Below are 23,856 nucleotides of genomic sequence, written 5' to 3'. Positions count from 1 at the left end.
TATAGAACACTATAACACTATAACACTATAGAACACTATAGAACACTATAACACTATAGAACACTATAACACTATAGAACACTATATCACTATAGAACACTATAACAATATAGAACACTATAGAACACTACCACAATATAGGACACTATAACAATATAGAACACTATAACACTACAACAATATAAAACACTGTAAAAATATAGAACACTATAACAATATAGAACACTATAACACTATAGAACACTATAACACTATCTAACACTATAACACTATAGAACACTATAACACTATAGAACACTATAACACTATAGAACACTATAACACTATCTAACACTATAACACTATAGAACACTATAACACTATCTAACACTATAACACTATAGAACACTATAACACTATAGAACAATATAGGACACTACCACAATATAGGACACTATAACAATATAGAACACTATAACACTACAACAATATAGAACACTATAGAACACTATAACAATATAGAACACTATAGAACACTATAACACTATAGAACACTATAACACTATAGAACACTATAACACTATAACACTATAGAACACTATAACACTATAACAATATAAAACACTGTAAAAATATAGGACACTATAACAATATAGAACACTATAACACTATAACAATATAGAACACTGTAAAAATATAGAACACTATAACAATATAGAACACTGTAAAAATATAGAACACTATAACAATATAGAACACTATAACACTATAAAACACTATAACACTATAGAACACTATAACACTATAGAACACTATAACACTATAACACTATAGAACACTATAGAACACTATAACACTATAGAACACTATAACACTATAGAACACTATATCACTATAGAACACTATAACAATATAGAACACTATAGAACACTACCACAATATAGGACACTATAACAATATAGAACACTATAACACTACAACAATATAAAACACTGTAAAAATATAGAACACTATAACAATATAGAACACTATAACACTATAGAACACTATAACACTATAGAACACTATAACACTATAGAACACTATAACACTATAACACTATAGAACACTATAGAACACTATAACACTATAGAACACTATAACACTATAGAACACTATATCACTATAGAACACTATAACAATATAGAACACTATAGAACACTACCACAATATAGGACACTATAACAATATAGAACACTATAACACTACAACAATATAAAACACTGTAAAAATATAGAACACTATAACAATATAGGACACTATAACAATATAGAACACTATAACACTACAACAATATAGAACACTATAACACTATAGAACACTATAACACTATAGAACACTATAACACTATAGAACACTATAACACTATCTAACACTATAACAATATAGAACACTATAACACTATCTAACACTATAACACTATAGAACACTATAACACTATAGAACAATATAGGACACTACCACAATATAGGACACTATAACAATATAGAACACTATAACACTACAACAATATAGAACACTATAGAACACTATAACAATATAGAACACTATAGAACACTATAACACTATAGAACACTATAACACTATAGAACACTATAACACTATAACACTATAGAACACTATAACACTATAACAATATAAAACACTGTAAAAATATAGGACACTATAACAATATAGAACACTATAACACTATAACAATATAGAACACTGTAAAAATATAGAACACTATAACAATATAGAACACTGTAAAAATATAGAACACTATAACAATATAGAACACTATAACACTATAGAACACTATAACACTATAGAACACTATAACACTATAGAACACTATAACACTATAACACTATAGAACACTATAGAACACTATAACACTATAGAACACTATAACACTATAGAACACTATATCACTATAGAACACTATAACAATATAGAACACTATAGAACACTACCACAATATAGGACACTATAACAATATAGAACACTATAACACTACAACAATATAAAACACTGTAAAAATATAGAACACTATAACAATATAGAACACTATAACACTATAGAACACTATAACACTATAGAACACTATAACACTATAGAACACTATAACACTATAACACTATAGAACACTATAGAACACTATAACACTATAGAACACTATAACACTATAGAACACTATATCACTATAGAACACTATAACAATATAGAACACTATAGAACACTACCACAATATAGGACACTATAACAATATAGAACACTATAACACTACAACAATATAGAACACTATAACACTATAGAACACTATAACACTATAGAACACTATAACACTATAGAACACTATAACACTATCTAACACTATAACAATATAGAACACTATAACACTATCTAACACTATAACACTATAGAACACTATAACACTATAGAACAATATAGGACACTACCACAATATAGGACACTATAACAATATAGAACACTATAACACTACAACAATATAGAACACTATAGAACACTATAACAATATAGAACACTATAGAACACTATAACACTATAGAACACTATAACACTATAGAACACTATAACACTATAACACTATAGAACACTATAACACTATAACAATATAAAACACTGTAAAAATATAGGACACTATAACAATATAGAACACTATAACAATATAGAACACTATAGAACACTATAACACTATAGAACACTATAACACTATAGAACACTATAACACTATAACAATATAGAACACTATAACACTATAACAATATAGAACACTGTAAAAATATAGAACACTATAACAATATAGAACACTGTAAAAATATAGAACACTATAACAATATAGAACACTATAACACTATAGAACACTATAACACTATAGAACACTATAACACTATAGAACACTATAACACTATAACACTATAGAACACTATAGAACACTATAACACTATAGAACACTATAACACTATAGAACACTATATCACTATAGAACACTATAACAATATAGAACACTATAGAACACTACCACAATATAGGACACTATAACAATATAGAACACTATAACACTACAACAATATAAAACACTGTAAAAATATAGAACACTATAACAATATAGAACACTATAACACTATAGAACACTATAACACTATAGAACACTATAACACTATAGAACACTATAACACTATAACACTATAGAACACTATAGAACACTATAACACTATAGAACACTATAACACTATAGAACACTATATCACTATAGAACACTATAACAATATAGAACACTATAGAACACTACCACAATATAGGACACTATAACAATATAGAACACTATAACACTACAACAATATAGAACACTATAACACTATAGAACACTATAACACTATAGAACACTATAACACTATAGAACACTATAACACTATCTAACACTATAACACTATAGAACACTATAACACTATCTAACACTATAACACTATAGAACACTATAACACTATAGAACAATATAGGACACTATAACAATATAGAACACTATAACACTACAACAATATAGAACACTATAGAACACTATAACAATATAGAACACTATAGAACACTATAACACTATAGAACAATATAGAACACTATAACACTATAACAATATAGAACACTATAGAACACTATAACACTATAGAACACTATAACACTATAACACTATAGAACACTATAACAATATAGAACATTATAACACTATAGAACACTATAACACTATCTAACACTATAACACTATAGAACACTATAACACTATCTAACACTATAACACTATAGAACACTATAACACTATAGAACAATATAGGACACTATAACAATATAGAACACTATAACACTACAACAATATAGAACACTATAGAACACTATAACAATATAGAACACTATAGAACACTATAACACTATAGAACACTATAACACTATAGAACACTATAACACTATAACACTATAGAACACTATAACACTATAACAATATAAAACACTGTAAAAATATAGGACACTATAACAATATAGAACACTATAACACTATAGAACACTATAACACTATAGAACAATATAACACTATAGAACACTATATCACTATAGAACACTATAACAATATAGAACACTATAGAACACTACCACAATATAGGACACTATAACAATATAGAACACTATAACACTACAACAATATAAAACACTGTAAAAATATAGAACACTATAACAATATAGAACACTATAACACTATAGAACACTATAACACTATAGAACACTATAACACTATAGAACACTATAACACTATAACACTATAGAACACTATAGAACACTATAACACTATAGAACACTATAACACTATAGAACACTATATCACTATAGAACACTATAACAATATAGAACACTATAGAACACTACCACAATATAGGACACTATAACAATATAGAACACTATAACACTACAACAATATAGAACACTATAACACTACAACAATATAGAACACTATAGAACACTATAACACTACAACAATATAGAACACTATAACACTACAACAATATAGAACACTATAGAACACTATAACAATATAGAACACTATAACAATATAGAACACTATAACAATATAGGACACTATAACAATATAGAACACTATAACAATATAGAACACTATAACACTATAGAACACTATAACACTATAGAACACTATAACACTACAACAATATAGAACACTATAGAACACTATAACAATATAGAACACTATAACAATATAGAACACTATAACAATATAGGACACTATAACAATATAGAACACTATAACAATATAGAACACTATAACACTATAGAACACTATAACACTATAGAACACTATAACACTATAGAACACTATAACACTATAACACTATAGAACACTATAGAACACTATAACACTATAGAACACTATAACACTATAGAACACTATATCACTATAGAACACTATAACAATATAGAACACTATAGAACACTACCACAATATAGGACACTATAACAATATAGAACACTATAACACTACAACAATATAAAACACTGTAAAAATATAGAACACTATAACAATATAGAACACTATAACACTATAGAACACTATAACACTATAGAACACTATAACACTATAGAACACTATAACACTATAACACTATAGAACACTATAGAACACTATAACACTATAGAACACTATAACACTATAGAACACTATATCACTATAGAACACTATAACAATATAGAACACTATAGAACACTACCACAATATAGGACACTATAACAATATAGAACACTATAACACTACAACAATATAAAACACTGTAAAAATATAGAACACTATAACAATATAGAACACTATAACACTATAGAACACTATAACACTATCTAACACTATAACACTATAGAACACTATAACACTATAGAACACTATAACACTATAGAACACTATAACACTATCTAACACTATAACACTATAGAACACTATAACACTATCTAACACTATAACACTATAGAACACTATAACACTATAGAACAATATAGGACACTACCACAATATAGGACACTATAACAATATAGAACACTATAACACTACAACAATATAGAACACTATAGAACACTATAACAATATAGAACACTATAGAACACTATAACACTATAGAACACTATAACACTATAGAACACTATAACACTATAACACTATAGAACACTATAACACTATAACAATATAAAACACTGTAAAAATATAGGACACTATAACAATATAGAACACTATAACACTATAACAATATAGAACACTGTAAAAATATAGAACACTATAACAATATAGAACACTGTAAAAATATAGAACACTATAACAATATAGAACACTATAACACTATAAAACACTATAACACTATAGAACACTATAACACTATAGAACACTATAACACTATAACACTATAGAACACTATAGAACACTATAACACTATAGAACACTATAACACTATAGAACACTATATCACTATAGAACACTATAACAATATAGAACACTATAGAACACTACCACAATATAGGACACTATAACAATATAGAACACTATAACACTACAACAATATAAAACACTGTAAAAATATAGAACACTATAACAATATAGAACACTATAACACTATAGAACACTATAACACTATAGAACACTATAACACTATAGAACACTATAACACTATAACACTATAGAACACTATAGAACACTATAACACTATAGAACACTATAACACTATAGAACACTATATCACTATAGAACACTATAACAATATAGAACACTATAGAACACTACCACAATATAGGACACTATAACAATATAGAACACTATAACACTACAACAATATAGAACACTATAACACTATAGAACACTATAACACTATAGAACACTATAACACTATAGAACACTATAACACTATCTAACACTATAACAATATAGAACACTATAACACTATCTAACACTATAACACTATAGAACACTATAACACTATAGAACAATATAGGACACTACCACAATATAGGACACTATAACAATATAGAACACTATAACACTACAACAATATAGAACACTATAGAACACTATAACAATATAGAACACTATAGAACACTATAACACTATAGAACACTATAACACTATAGAACACTATAACACTATAACACTATAGAACACTATAACACTATAACAATATAAAACACTGTAAAAATATAGGACACTATAACAATATAGAACACTATAACACTATAACAATATAGAACACTGTAAAAATATAGAACACTATAACAATATAGAACACTGTAAAAATATAGAACACTATAACAATATAGAACACTATAACACTATAGAACACTATAACACTATAGAACACTATAACACTATAGAACACTATAACACTATAACACTATAGAACACTATAGAACACTATAACACTATAGAACACTATAACACTATAGAACACTATATCACTATAGAACACTATAACAATATAGAACACTATAGAACACTACCACAATATAGGACACTATAACAATATAGAACACTATAACACTACAACAATATAAAACACTGTAAAAATATAGAACACTATAACAATATAGAACACTATAACACTATAGAACACTATAACACTATAGAACACTATAACACTATAGAACACTATAACACTATAACACTATAGAACACTATAGAACACTATAACACTATAGAACACTATAACACTATAGAACACTATATCACTATAGAACACTATAACAATATAGAACACTATAGAACACTACCACAATATAGGACACTATAACAATATAGAACACTATAACACTACAACAATATAGAACACTATAACACTACAACAATATAGAACACTATAGAACACTATAACAATATAGAACACTATAACAATATAGAACACTATAACAATATAGGACACTATAACAATATAGAACACTATAACAATATAGAACACTATAACACTATAGAACACTATAACACTACAACAATATAGAACACTATAGAACACTATAACAATATAGAACACTATAACAATATAGAACACTATAACAATATAGGACACTATAACAATATAGAACACTATAACAATATAGAACACTATAACACTATAGAACACTATAACACTATAGAACACTATAACACTATAGAACACTATAACACTATAACACTATAGAACACTATAGAACACTATAACACTATAGAACACTATAACACTATAGAACACTATATCACTATAGAACACTATAACAATATAGAACACTATAGAACACTACCACAATATAGGACACTATAACAATATAGAACACTATAACACTACAACAATATAAAACACTGTAAAAATATAGAACACTATAACAATATAGAACACTATAACACTATAGAACACTATAACACTATAGAACACTATAACACTATAGAACACTATAACACTATAACACTATAGAACACTATAGAACACTATAACACTATAGAACACTATAACACTATAGAACACTATATCACTATAGAACACTATAACAATATAGAACACTATAGAACACTACCACAATATAGGACACTATAACAATATAGAACACTATAACACTACAACAATATAGAACACTATAACAATATAGAACACTACAACAATATAGAACACTATAACACTATCTAACACTATAACACTATAGAACACTATAACACTATCTAACACTATAACACTATAGAACACTATAACACTATAGAACAATATAGGACACTACCACAATATAGGACACTATAACAATATAGAACACTATAACACTACAACAATATAGAACACTATAGAACACTATAACAATATAGAACACTATAGAACACTATAACACTATAGAACACTATAACACTATAGAACACTATAACACTATAACACTATAGAACACTATAACAATATAGAACATTATAACAATATAGAACACTATAACAATATAGAACACTATAACACTACAACACTATAGAACACTATAACACTATAGAACACTATAACACTATAGAACACTATAACACTATAGAACACTATAACACTATCTAACACAATAACACTATAGAACACTATAACACTATCTAACACTATAACACTATAGAACACTATAACAATATAGAACACTACAACAATATAGAACACTATAACAATATAGGACACTATAACACTATAACACTATAACACTATAGAACACTATAACAATATAGAACACTACAACAATATAGAACACTATAACAATATAGGACACTATAACAATATAGAACACTATAACACTATAGAACACTATAACAATATAGAACACTATAACACTATAGAACACTATAACAATATAGAACACTATAACAATATAGAACACTATAACACTATAGAACACTATAACAATATAGAACACTATAACAATATAGAACACTATAACACTATAGAACACTATAACACTATAGAACACTATAACACTATAGAACACTATAACACTATAGAACACTATAGAACACTACCACAATATAGGACACTATAACACTATAGAACACTATAACAATATAGAACACTATAACACTATAGAACACTATAACACTATAGAACACTATAACAATATAGAACACTATAACACTATAGAACACTATAACAATATAGAACACTATAACACTATAGAACACTATAACACTATAGAACACTATAACACTATAACACTATAACACTATGGAACACTATAACAATATAACAACATATACAATATAATAATATAACAACATATACAATTAACTAATAGCTAGCATAAGCAACTCTACAGTGTAACCAATAGGTCCAGGAGCTAGGCTAGGCTACGGCCTAACATATACAATACCATTAACTAATAGCTAGCATTAGCAACTCTACAGTGTAACCAATAGGTCCAGGAGCTAGGCTAGGCTACGACCTACCGGACATCAATGTGTTAATAGCTAACAACTCACTAGCTCCTATTTGTGTTACAAAGAGCTAGACAACACAACGGATACCATTAACTAATACACACTTGTTTCTCCTGTGTAATCCGGGCTGTAGTAACTGGTTAACAGGATTAAAGGTGAGATGGCCAGTAGGGTTAATACTACTCCTAATCTAATCTAATCTAATCTAGAGTTCCCTGGGAAGTATTGAGCTAGCTGGCTTCGGCCTAATGGACTACAGGTAGGCTATTACACTATGACACAGATACACACAAAACACACACGCACGCACACAGTCACACACACAGTAGTGATGCGTGGGTCAACTGTTTGTTCATCCGCACTCGCACACAATTGCTAATAACTCATCTGCAACCGACTTTAGCCGTTGTGATAATCCCGCACCCAACCCTAACCTGCCATATGTCACGATCGTCCTCTTCTTCTGACGAGGAGTAGCAAGGATCGGACCAAAGCGCAGCGTGGTACGTGTTCATGACGATATTTATTCAACTCAGAACACTAAAACAAAATTAAACAAAGAGAATGATACGAAACGAAACAGTCCTGTCTGGTGACATACACAAAGACAGAAAATAATCACCCACGAAACACATTAGAAAACAGGCTCCCTAAAGATGGTTCTCAATCAGGGACAACGATAGACAGCTGCCTCTGATTGAGAACCATACCAGGCCAAACATAGAAATAGCAAATCATAGAAAAACTAACGTAGACAACCCACCCAACTCACGCCCTGACCATACTAAAACTAACATAGACAACCCACCCAACTCACGCCCTGACCATACTAAAACTAACATAGAGAACCCACCCAACTCACACCCTGAGCATACTAAAACTAACATAGACAACCCACCCAACTCACGCCCTGACCATACTAAAACTAACATAGACAACCCACCCCAACTCACGCCCTGAGCATACTAAAACTAACATAGACAACCCACCCAACTCACACCCTGACCATACTAAAACTAACATAGACAACCCACCCAACTCACACCCTGACCATACTAAAACTAACATAGACAACCCACCCAACTCACACCCTGACCATACTAAAACTAACATAGACAACCCACCCAACTCACGCCCTGACCATACTAAAACTAACATAGACAACCCACCCAACTCACGCCATGACCATACTAAAACTAACATAGACAACCCACCCAACTCACACCCTGACCATACTAAAACTAACATAGACAACCCACCCCAACTCACGCCCTGACCATACTAAAACTAACATAGACAACCCACCCAACTCACGCCCTGACCATACTAAAACTAACATAGACAACCCACCCCAACTCACGCCCTGACCATACTAAAACTAACATAGACAACCCACCCCAACTCACGCCCTGACCATACTAAAACTAACATAGACAACCCACCCCAACTCACGCCCTGACCATACTAAAACTAACATAGACAACCCACCCCAACTCACGCCCTGACCATACTAAAACTAACATAGACAACCCACCCCAACTCACGCCCTGACCATACTAAAACTAACATAGACAACCCACCCAACTCACGCCATGACCATACTAAAACTAACATAGACAACCCACCCCAACTCACGCCCTGACCATACTAAAACTAACATAGACAACCCACCCAACTCACACCCTGACCATACTAAAACTAACATAGACAACCCACCCAACTCACGCCCTGACCATACTAAAACTAACATAGACAACCCACCCAACTCACGCCCTGACCATACTAAAACTAACATAGACAACCCACCCAACTCACGCCCTGACCATACTAAAACTAACATAGACAACCCACCCAACTCACGCCCTGACCATACTAAAACTAACATAGACAACCCACCCAACTCACGCCCTGACCATACTAAAACTAACATAGACAACCCACCCAACTCACGCCCTGACCATACTAAAACTAACATAGACAACCCACCCAACTCACGCCCTGACCATACTAAAACAAAGATATAACAACATAACTAAGGTCAGAACGTGACAATATAGGCCTGTAGAAAATGTGCTTTACAGTCAGACACCAAAACAAATACTTTTGACAGGTGGGTGCAGGAATCCTTTTTTTAAAGCCTAATTTAAATATGTTTCTGCTTATAATTTCAGATATTTTGGTAGGCTATTTGTTAATAATCCACATGTCTGTAATTAGATACAAGCCGTTTATCTTCTGTCCCAGAAGACCAAATAACCCGCAGAATAGTGTCATAAATGGATGAATGCTTCAATCTAAGGGACATCTACAGAGTTCTCAGTCATCTCTGCTTCCCTCGCACAGCACACATTTAATGCGATAACCCAAAGAGAGAAAAAAAAAAGAAAAACAGGAAAGAATTTCTGTGCAAAATTTACAAATGGCATCAGTTTGACTGGTTTTATGGAAATTAAAAGCAGTGAAAACAACCCAACATGTTTCTGATAAGATTTCAGTTCGACTTGGATGCATATGATATACTATCAGCTGTTATGATGCTGATAGAGATACCGCAGCATCTTTACAGACAGTCCCTAACTACACATTCTTTCTATCAAGATGCTGAAAGACATAAATCATCATTCTACACTTGTGTTCCCGAGTCAAAATGTACATTTGGTATATAATTTTACTGCCAGAAATGCTTCATTTTGAAGGAGTTAATATTATATGAGGCTATGTGAGAGATTATAGGCCTACAGTTATTATATGAGAGGTTATAAACTACAGTTATTAGTATATTATATGAGAGGTTATAAACTACAGTTATTAGTATATTATATGAGAGGTTATAAACCTACAGTTAATATTATATGAGAGGTTATAAACCTACAGTTAATATTATATGAGAGGTTATAAACCTACAGTTAATATTATATGAGAGGTTATAAACCTACAGTTAATATTATATGAGAGGTTATAAACTACAGTTAATATTATATTAGACTATGTTATATTATATTATATGAGAGGTTATAAACTACAGTTAATATTATATTATATGAGAGGTTATAAACTACAGTTAATATTATATTATATGAGAGGTTATAAACTACAGTTCATATTATATTATATGAGAGGTTATAAACTACAGTTAATATTATATGAGAGGTTATAAACCTACAGTTCATATTATATTAGACTATGTTATATTATATTATATGAGAGGTTATAAACCTACAGTTAATATTATATTATATGAGAGGTTATAAACTACAGTTCATATTATATTAGACTATGTTATATTATATTATATGAGAGGTTATAAACTACAGTTAATAGTATATTATATGAGAGGTTATAAACTACAGTTCATATTATATTATATGAGAGGTTATAAACTACAGTTCATATTATATGAGAGGTTATAAACTACAGTTCATATTATATTAGACTATGTTATATTATATTATATGAGAGGTTATAAACTACAGTTCATATTATATGAGAGGTTATAAACCTACAGTTCATATTATATTAGACTATGTTATATTATATTATATGAGAGGTTATAAACTACAGTTAATAGTATATTATATGAGAGGTTATAAACTACAGTTAATATTATATTATATGAGAGGTTATAAACTACAGTTCATATTATATGAGAGGTTATAAACTACAGTTCATATTATAATATATGAGAGGTTATAAACTACAGTTCATATTATATGAGAGGTTATAAACCTACAGTTAATATTATATTATATGAGAGGTTATAAACTACAGTTCATATTATATGAGAGGTTATAAACTACAGTTCATATTATAATATATGAGAGGTTATAAACCTACAGTTCATATTATATTATATGAGAGGTTATAAACTACAGTTCATATTATATTAGACTATGTTATATTATATTATATGAGAGGTTATAAACCTACAGTTAATAGTATATTAGAATATGTTATATTAGACTATGTTATATTATATTATATGCGAGGTTATAAACCTACAGTTAATAGTATATTAGAATATGTTATATTAGACTATGTTATATTATATTATATGCGAGGTTATAAACCTACAGTCAGGGTCCAGAGTTCAGATAGGTTACTATTCAAATCAAATCAAATTTTATTTGTCACATACACATGGTTAGCTAAACTATTCCATCTGAACAGTACAGTACCTTTGATGTGCCATAGGCCTGTTTGAAGTCCTGACTGTCCAATTGTAATCGCGCCTCACAATCATCACACATCATCATAACAACACAGCCACACTGCTGTCATCCTCTTGTACCACTTCACCAAACATTATTCTGCTCCTCCCTTTTCAAGTCTCCCATTGGGCAGCTTTTCTCTTCCTGAATTCAACTCCGCCCCCTTTTTTTTTGTTATGCCTCAGTGGAGCGACATGAACTTTTTCTGCCCTAGTTCCCCGAAAGCGTTTGGTGATTGGCGTGTAAACATGTGTGTGTCGAGTACAGTTAGGCTCTAACGCTTAAGCTTCTGCACTAAAGGAAAACCTCAATGTAACATATAGATATTAACTGAACAAGAAAAATGATATATCATTATACGCATTGTTTTCTCTTTATTAAAACAAACCCGCCCTTCATCCACACAATATTTCATGACTCTAAACCAGCCTGCATGTGGATATAACCGCAGGGACAGCAGGTTATGAGTCAACACGTGCATCATTAACACACACAGACACACACACACACACACACACACACACACACACACACACACACACACACACACACACACACACACACACACACACACACACACACACACGGTGCTCAGGGTCCAATGACCTGCAAGTCCTTATCTCACTGTTACCACCAGTCCAGAACAGCTGAGCTAATGAATAATTTATTGTCCCACTGTCTCTGTCTGCGTCTGGCCAGCAGGACTTGTGAATACTAGATCACCTGCTGAGTTGTGTAGTACCCACTGTAGACTAGACATAGTGGTTATGTAGACCTACTGTAGACTAGACATAGTGGTTATGCTGTGTAGTACCCACTGTAGACTAGACATAGTGTTTATGTAGACCTACTGTAGACTAGACATAGTGGTTATGCTGTGTAGTACCTACTGTAGACTAGACATAGTGGTTATGCTGTGTAGTACCTACTGTAGACTAGACATAGTGGTTATGTAGTACCTACTGTAGACTAGACATAGTGGTTATGCTGTGTAGTACCTACTGTAGACTAGACATAGTGGTTATATAGACCTACTGTAGACTAGACATAGTGGTTATGCTGTGTAGACCTACTGTAGACTAGACATAGTGGTTATGCTGTGTAGTACCTACTGTAGACTAGACATAGTGGTTATGCTGTGTAGTACCTACTGTAGACTAGACATAGTGGTTATGCTGTGTAGTACCTACTGTAGACTAGACATAGTGGTTATGCTGTGTAGTACCTACTGTAGACTAGACATAGTGGTTATGCTGTGTAGTACCTACTGTAGACTAGACATAGTGGTTATGCTGTGTAGTACCCACTGTAGACTAGACATAGTGGTTATGCTGTGTAGTACCTACTGTAGACTAGACAGAGTGGTTATGCTGTGTAGTACCCACTGTAGACTAGACATAGTGGTTATGCTGTGTAGTACCCACTGTAGACTAGACATAGTGGTTATGCTGTGTAGACCTACTGTAGACTAGACATAGTGGTTATGCTGTGTAGACCTACTGTAGACTAGACATAGTGGTTATGCTGTGTAGACCTACTGTAGACTAGACATAGTGGTTATGTAGACCTACTGTAGACTAGACATAGTGGTTATGCTGTGTAGTACCTACTGTAGACTAGACATAGTGGTTATGTAGTACCTACTGTAGACTAGACATAGTGGTTATGTAGACCTACTGTAGACTAGACATAGTGGTTATGTAGTACCTACTGTAGACTAGACATAGTGGTTATGTAGACCTACTGTAGACTAGACATAGTGTTTGTACTGTGTAGACCTACTGTAGACTAGACATAGTGGTTATGTAGTACCTACTGTAGACTAGACATAGTGGTTATGTAGTACCTACTGTAGACTAGACATAGGGGTTGTACTGTGTAGACCTACTATACACTAGACATAGTGGTTATGCTGTGTAGACCTACTGTAGACTAGACATAGTGGTTATGTAGACCCACTGTAGAATAGACATAGTGGTTATGCTGTGTAGACCTACTGTAGACTAGACATAGAGGTTATGTAGACCCACTGTAGACTAGACATAGTGGTTATGCTGTGTAGTACCTACTGTAGACTAGACATAGTGGTTATCCTGTGTAGACCTACTGTAGACTAGACATAGTGTTTATGTAGACCCACTGTAGACTAGACATAGTGGTTATGTAGACCTACTGTAGACTAGACATAGTGTTTATGTAGACCTACTGTAGACTAGACATAGTGGTTATGCTGTGTAGTACCTACTGTAGACTAGACATAGTGGTTATGTAGACCTACTGTAGACTAGACATAGTGGTTATGTAGACCTACTGTAGACTAGACATAGTGGTTATGTAGACCTACTGTAGACTAGACATAGTGGTTATGTAGTACCTACTGTAGACTAGACATAGTGGTTATGTAGACCTACTGTAGACTAGACATAGTGGTTATGTAGACCTACTGTAGACTAGACATAGTGGTTATGTAGACCTACTGTAGACTAGACATAGTGGTTATGCTGTGTAGTACCTACTGTAGACTATACATAGTGGTTATGCTGTGTAGACCTACTGTAGACTAGACATAGTGGTTATGCTGTGTAGACCTACTGTAGACTAGACATAGTGGTTATGCTGTGTAGTACCTACTGTAGACTAGACAGAGTGGTTATGTAGACCTACTGTAGACTAGACATAGTGGTTATGTAGACCTACTGTAGACTAGACATAGTGGTTATGTAGTACCTACTGTAGACTAGACATAGTGGTTATGCTGTGTAGTACCTACTGTAGACTAGACATAGTGGTTATGTAGACCTACTGTAGACTAGACATAGTGGTTATGTAGTACCTACTGTAGACTAGACATAGTGGTTATGTAGACCTACTGTAGACTAGACATAGTGGTTATGCTGTGTAGTACCTACTGTAGACTAGACATAGTGGTTATGTAGACCTACTGTAGAATAGACATAGTGGTTATGCTGTGTAGTGCCTACTGTAGACTAGACAGAGTGGTTATGTAGACCTACTGTAGACTAGACATAGTGGTTATGTAGACCTACTGTAGACTAGACATAGTGGTTATGTAGACCTACTGTAGACTAGACATAGTGGTTTAGTAGACCTACTGTAGACTAGACATAGTGGATATGCTGTGTAGTGCCTACTGTAGACTAGACATAGTGGTTATGCTGTGTAGTGCCTACTGTAGACTAGACACAGTGGTTATGTAGACCTACTGTAGACTAGACATAGTGGTTATGTAGACCTACTGTAGACTAGACATAGTGGTTATGCTGTGTAGACCTACTGTAGACTAGACATAGTGGTTATGCTGTGTAGTACCTACTGTAGACTAGACATAGTGGTTAAGTAGACCTACTGTAGACTAGACATAGTGGTTATGCTGTGTAGTACCTACTGTAGACTAGACATAGTGGTTATGTAGACCTACTGTAGACTAGACATAGTGGTTATGTAGACCTACTGTAGACTAGACATAGTGGTTATGCTGTGTAGTACCTACTGTAGACTAGACATAGTGGTTATGTAGACCTACTGTAGACTAGACATAGTGGTTATGTAGTACCTACTGTAGACTAGACATAGTGGTTATGTAGACCTACTGTAGACTAGACATAGTGGTTATGCTGTGTAGTACCTACTGTAGAATAGACATATTGGTTATGCTGTGTAGTACCTACTGTAGACTAGACATAGTGGTTATGCTGTGTAGTACCTACTGTAGACTAGACATAGTGGTTATGCTGTGTAGTACCTACTGTAGACTAGACATAGTGGTTATGCTGTGTAGTACCCACTGTAGACTAGACATAGTGGTTATGCTGTGTAGTACCTACTGTAGACTAGACAGAGTGGTTATGCTGTGTAGTACCCACTGTAGACTAGACATAGTGGTTATGCTGTGTAGTACCCACTGTAGACTAGACATAGTGGTTATGCTGTGTAGACCTACTGTAGACTAGACATAGTGGTTATGCTGTGTAGACCTACTGTAGACTAGACATAGTGGTTATGCTGTGTAGACCTACTGTAGACTAGACATAGTGGTTATGTAGACCTACTGTAGACTAGACATAGTGGTTATGCTGTGTAGTACCTACTGTAGACTAGACATAGTGGTTATGTAGTACCTACTGTAGACTAGACATAGTGGTTATGTAGACCTACTGTAGACTAGACATAGTGGTTATGTAGTACCTACTGTAGACTAGACATAGTGGTTATGTAGACCTACTGTAGACTAGACATAGTGTTTGTACTGTGTAGACCTACTGTAGACTAGACATAGTGGTTATGTAGTACCTACTGTAGACTAGACATAGTGGTTATGTAGTACCTACTGTAGACTAGACATAGGGGTTGTACTGTGTAGACCTACTATACACTAGACATAGTGGTTATGCTGTGTAGACCTACTGTAGACTAGACATAGTGGTTATGTAGACCCACTGTAGAATAGACATAGTGGTTATGCTGTGTAGACCTACTGTAGACTAGACATAGAGGTTATGTAGACCCACTGTAGACTAGACATAGTGGTTATGCTGTGTAGTACCTACTGTAGACTAGACATAGTGGTTATCCTGTGTAGACCTACTGTAGACTAGACATAGTGTTTATGTAGACCCACTGTAGACTAGACATAGTGGTTATGTAGACCTACTGTAGACTAGACATAGTGTTTATGTAGACCTACTGTAGACTAGACATAGTGGTTATGCTGTGTAGTACCTACTGTAGACTAGACATAGTGGTTATGTAGACCTACTGTAGACTAGACATAGTGGTTATGTAGACCTACTGTAGACTAGACATAGTGGTTATGTAGACCTACTGTAGACTAGACATAGTGGTTATGTAGTACCTACTGTAGACTAGACAGAGTGGTTATGTAGACCCACTGTAGACTAGACATAGTGGTTATGTAGACCTACTGTAGACTAGACATAGTGGTTATGTAGACCTACTGTAGACTAGACATAGTGGTTATGCTGTGTAGTACCTACTGTAGACTATACATAGTGGTTATGCTGTGTAGACCTACTGTAGACTAGACATAGTGGTTATGCTGTGTAGACCTACTGTAGACTAGACATAGTGGTTATGCTGTGTAGTACCTACTGTAGACTAGACAGAGTGGTTATGTAGACCTACTGTAGACTAGACATAGTGGTTATGTAGACCTACTGTAGACTAGACATAGTGGTTATGTAGTACCTACTGTAGACTAGACATAGTGGTTATGCTGTGTAGTACCTACTGTAGACTAGACATAGTGGTTATGTAGACCTACTGTAGACTAGACATAGTGGTTATGTAGTACCTACTGTAGACTAGACATAGTGGTTATGTAGACCTACTGTAGACTAGACATAGTGGTTATGCTGTGTAGTACCTACTGTAGACTAGACATAGTGGTTATGTAGACCTACTGTAGAATAGACATAGTGGTTATGCTGTGTAGTGCCTACTGTAGACTAGACAGAGTGGTTATGTAGACCTACTGTAGACTAGACATAGTGGTTATGTAGACCTACTGTAGACTAGACATAGTGGTTATGTAGACCTACTGTAGACTAGACATAGTGGTTTAGTAGACCTACTGTAGACTAGACATAGTGGTTATGCTGTGTAGTGCCTACTGTAGACTAGACATAGTGGTTATGCTGTGTAGTGCCTACTGTAGACTAGACATAGTGGTTATGTAGACCTACTGTAGACTAGACATAGTGGTTATGTAGACCTACTGTAGACTAGACATAGTGGTTATGCTGTGTAGACCTACTGTAGACTAGACATAGTGGTTATGCTGTGTAGTACCTACTGTAGACTAGACATAGTGGTTATGTAGACCTACTGTAGACTAGACATAGTGGTTATGCTGTGTAGTACCTACTGTAGACTAGACATAGTGGTTATGTAGACCTACTGTAGACTAGACATAGTGGTTATGTAGACCTACTGTAGACTAGACATAGTGGTTATGTAGACCTACTGTAGACTAGACATAGTGGTTATGTAGTACCTACTGTAGACTAGACATAGTGGTTATGTAGACCTACTGTAGACTAGACATAGTGTTTGTACTGTGTAGACCTACTGTAGACTAGACATAGTGGTTATGTAGTACCTACTGTAGACTAGACATAGTGGTTATGTAGTACCTACTGTAGACTAGACATAGGGGTTGTACTGTGTAGACCTACTATACACTAGACATAGTGGTTATGCTGTGTAGACCTACTGTAGACTAGACATAGTGGTTATGTAGACCCACTGTAGAATAGACATAGTGGTTATGCTGTGTAGACCTACTGTAGACTAGACATAGAGGTTATGTAGACCCACTGTAGACTAGACATAGTGGTTATGCTGTGTAGTACCTACTGTAGACTAGACATAGTGGTTATCCTGTGTAGACCTACTGTAGACTAGACATAGTGTTTATGTAGACCCACTGTAGACTAGACATAGTGGTTATGTAGACCTACTGTAGACTAGACATAGTGTTTATGTAGACCTACTGTAGACTAGACATAGTGGTTATGCTGTGTAGTACCTACTGTAGACTAGACATAGTGGTTATGTAGACCTACTGTAGACTAGACATAGTGGTTATGTAGACCTACTGTAGACTAGACATAGTGGTTATGTAGACCTACTGTAGACTAGACATAGTGGTTATGTAGTACCTACTGTAGACTAGACATAGTGGTTATGTAGACCCACTGTAGACTAGACATAGTGGTTATGTAGACCTACTGTAGACTAGACATAGTGGTTATGTAGACCTACTGTAGACTAGACATAGTGGTTATGCTGTGTAGTACCTACTGTAGACTATACATAGTGGTTATGCTGTGTAGACCTACTGTAGACTAGACATAGTGGTTATGCTGTGTAGACCTACTGTAGACTAGACATAGTGGTTATGCTGTGTAGTACCTACTGTAGACTAGACAGAGTGGTTATGTAGACCTACTGTAGACTAGACATAGTGGTTATGTAGACCTACTGTAGACTAGACATAGTGGTTATGTAGTACCTACTGTAGACTAGACATAGTGGTTATGCTGTGTAGTACCTACTGTAGACTAGACATAGTGGTTATGTAGACCTACTGTAGACTAGACATAGTGGTTATGTAGTACCTACTGTAGACTAGACATAGTGGTTATGTAGACCTACTGTAGACTAGACATAGTGGTTATGCTGTGTAGTACCTACTGTAGACTAGACATAGTGGTTATGTAGACCTACTGTAGAATAGACATAGTGGTTATGCTGTGTAGTGCCTACTGTAGACTAGACAGAGTGGTTATGTAGACCTACTGTAGACTAGACATAGTGGTTATGTAGACCTACTGTAGACTAGACATAGTGGTTATGTAGACCTACTGTAGACTAGACATAGTGGTTTAGTAGACCTACTGTAGACTAGACATAGTGGTTATGCTGTGTAGTGCCTACTGTAGACTAGACATAGTGGTTATGCTGTGTAGTGCCTACTGTAGACTAGACATAGTGGTTATGTAGACCTACTGTAGACTAGACATAGTGGTTATGTAGACCTACTGTAGACTAGACATAGTGGTTATGCTGTGTAGACCTACTGTAGACTAGACATAGTGGTTATGCTGTGTAGTACCTACTGTAGACTAGACATAGTGGTTATGTAGACCTACTGTAGACTAGACATAGTGGTTATGCTGTGTAGTACCTACTGTAGACTAGACATAGTGGTTATGTAGACCTACTGTAGACTAGACATAGTGGTTATGTAGACCTACTGTAGACTAGACATAGTGGTTATGCTGTGTAGTACCTACTGTAGACTAGACATAGTGGTTATGTAGACCTACTGTAGACTAGACATAGTGGTTATGTAGTACCTACTGTAGACTAGACATAGTGGTTATGTAGACCTACTGTAGACTAGACATAGTGGTTATGCTGTGTAGTGCCTACTGTAGACTAGACATAGTGGTTATGTAGACCTACTGTAGACTAGACATAGTGGTTATGTAGTACCTACTGTAGACTAGACATAGTGGTTATGTAGACCTACTGTAGAATAGACATAGTGGTTATGCTGTGTAGTGCCTACTGTAGACTAGACAGAGTGGTTATGTAGACCTACTGTAGACTAGACATAGTGGTTATGTAGACCTACTGTAGACTAGACATAGTGGTTATGTAGACCTACTGTAGACTAGACATAGTGGTTATGCTGTGTAGTACCTACTGTAGACTAGACATAGTTGTTATGTAGACCTACTGTAGACTAGACATAGTGGTTATGCTGTGTAGACCTACTGTAGACTAGACATAGTGGTTATGCTGTGTAGACCTACTGTAGACTAGACATAGTGGTTATGCTGTGTAGTACCTACTGTAGACTAGACATAGTGGTTATGTAGACCTACTGTAGACTAGACATAGTGGTTATGTAGACCTACTGTAGACTAGACATAGTGGTTATGCTGTGTAGTACCTACTGTAGACTAGACATAGTGGTTATGCTGTGTAGACCTACTGTAGACTAGACATAGTGGTTATGCTGTGTAGTACCTACTGTAGACTAGACATAGTGGTTATGTAGACCTACTGTAGACTAGACATAGTGGTTATGTAGACCTACTGTAGACTAGACATAGTGGTTATGCTGTGTAGTACCTACTGTAGACTAGACATAGTGGTTATCCTGTGTAGACCTACTGTAGACTAGACATAGTGGTTATGCTGTGGAGACCTGTTACATTATCATGAATCGAAACCTTTTGCGACCATTAGACAATGTCTAAGAATGCTGTGTTAATTTTCATCTCAGTCCATTAGCTTAGTTCTTTAGAGAAATAGAGAGGTCAACAGAGAGGTCAACAGAGAGGTCAACAGCTGATGCCTAGTGGTGTCTGGGTACACACTGAGGCTGGTCCAAAATACCACCCTATTCCCTAGATAGTGCACTACCTTTGCACTACATAGTGCACTGTGTAGGGAATAGGGTGTCCGTTGCAACTCTTTGAGACAGACTGTGGGGGGAAGATGGCACTTCTGCTGATGGCTGAGGAAGTGTGTGTGTGTGTGTGTGTGTGTGTGTGTGTGTGTGTGTGTGTGTGTGTGTGTGTGTGTGTGTGTGTGTGTGTGTGTGTGTGTGTGTGTGTGTGTGTGTGTGTGTGTGTGTGCGTGCGTGCGTGCGTGCGTGTGCTGAAGGCTGTATCTCCAGATGGGGAACAGGATGTATCATTAAGAGATAACCTATCTTCACTCCCCTGGCATGTACAGTTGAAATCAGAAGTTTACATACACTAAGTTGACTGTGCCTTTTAAACAGCTTGGAAAATTCCAGAAAATTATGTCATGGCTTTAGAAGCTTCTGATAGGCTAATTGACATCATTTGAGTCAATTGGAGGTGTACCTGTGGATGTATTTCAAGGCCTACCTTCAAACTCAGTGCCTCTTTGCTTGACATCATGGGAAAATCAAAAGAAATCAGCCAAGACCTCAGAAAAAAATTGTAGACCTCCACAAGTCTGGTTCATCCTAGGGAGCAATTTCCAAACGCCTGAAGGTACCACGTTCATCTGTACAAACAATAGTACGCAAGTATAAACACCATGGGACCACGCAGCCGTCATACCGCTCAGGAAGGAGACGCGTTCTGTCTCCTAGAGATGAACGTACTTTGGTGTGAAAAGTGCAAATCAATCCCAGAACAGCAGCAAAGGACCTTGTGAAGATGCTGGAGGAAACCGGTACAAAATAATCTATATCCACAGTAAAACGAGTCCTATATCTACATAACCTGAAAGGCCGCTCAGCAAGGAAGAAGCCACTGCTCCAAAACTGCCATAAAAAAGCCAGACTACGGTTTGCAACTGCACATGGGGACAAAGATCATACTTATTGGAGAAATGTCCTCTGGACTGATGAAACAAAATAGAACTGTTTGGCCATAATGACCATCGTTATGTTTGGAGGAAAAAGGGGGAGGCTTGCAAGCCGAAGAACACCATCCCAACCGTGAAGCACGGGGGTGGCAGCATCATGTTGTGGGGGTGCTTTGCTGCAGGAGGGACTGGTGCACTTCACAAAATGGATGGCATCATGAGGATGGAAAATTATGTGGATATATGGAAGCAACATCTCAAGACATCAGCCAGGAAGTTAAAGCTTGGTTG

At 34.6% G+C, this 23,856-nt stretch overlaps 1 protein-coding gene across 1 annotated transcript in view; it reads right to left on the bottom strand.

Moving 5' to 3' along the window:
- Positions 1–23,856, bottom strand: part of LOC110516669 (mitochondrial glutamate carrier 1) — a 60,855-nt gene that overhangs the window by 23,193 nt on the left and 13,806 nt on the right. The window lies entirely within an intron of this gene.

This window comes from Oncorhynchus mykiss, chromosome 2, assembly GCF_013265735.2.
Source record: "Oncorhynchus mykiss isolate Arlee chromosome 2, USDA_OmykA_1.1, whole genome shotgun sequence".
Classification (NCBI taxonomy): domain Eukaryota; kingdom Metazoa; phylum Chordata; class Actinopteri; order Salmoniformes; family Salmonidae; genus Oncorhynchus; species Oncorhynchus mykiss.
This window is presented reverse-complemented; position numbering and strand designations above follow the sequence as displayed.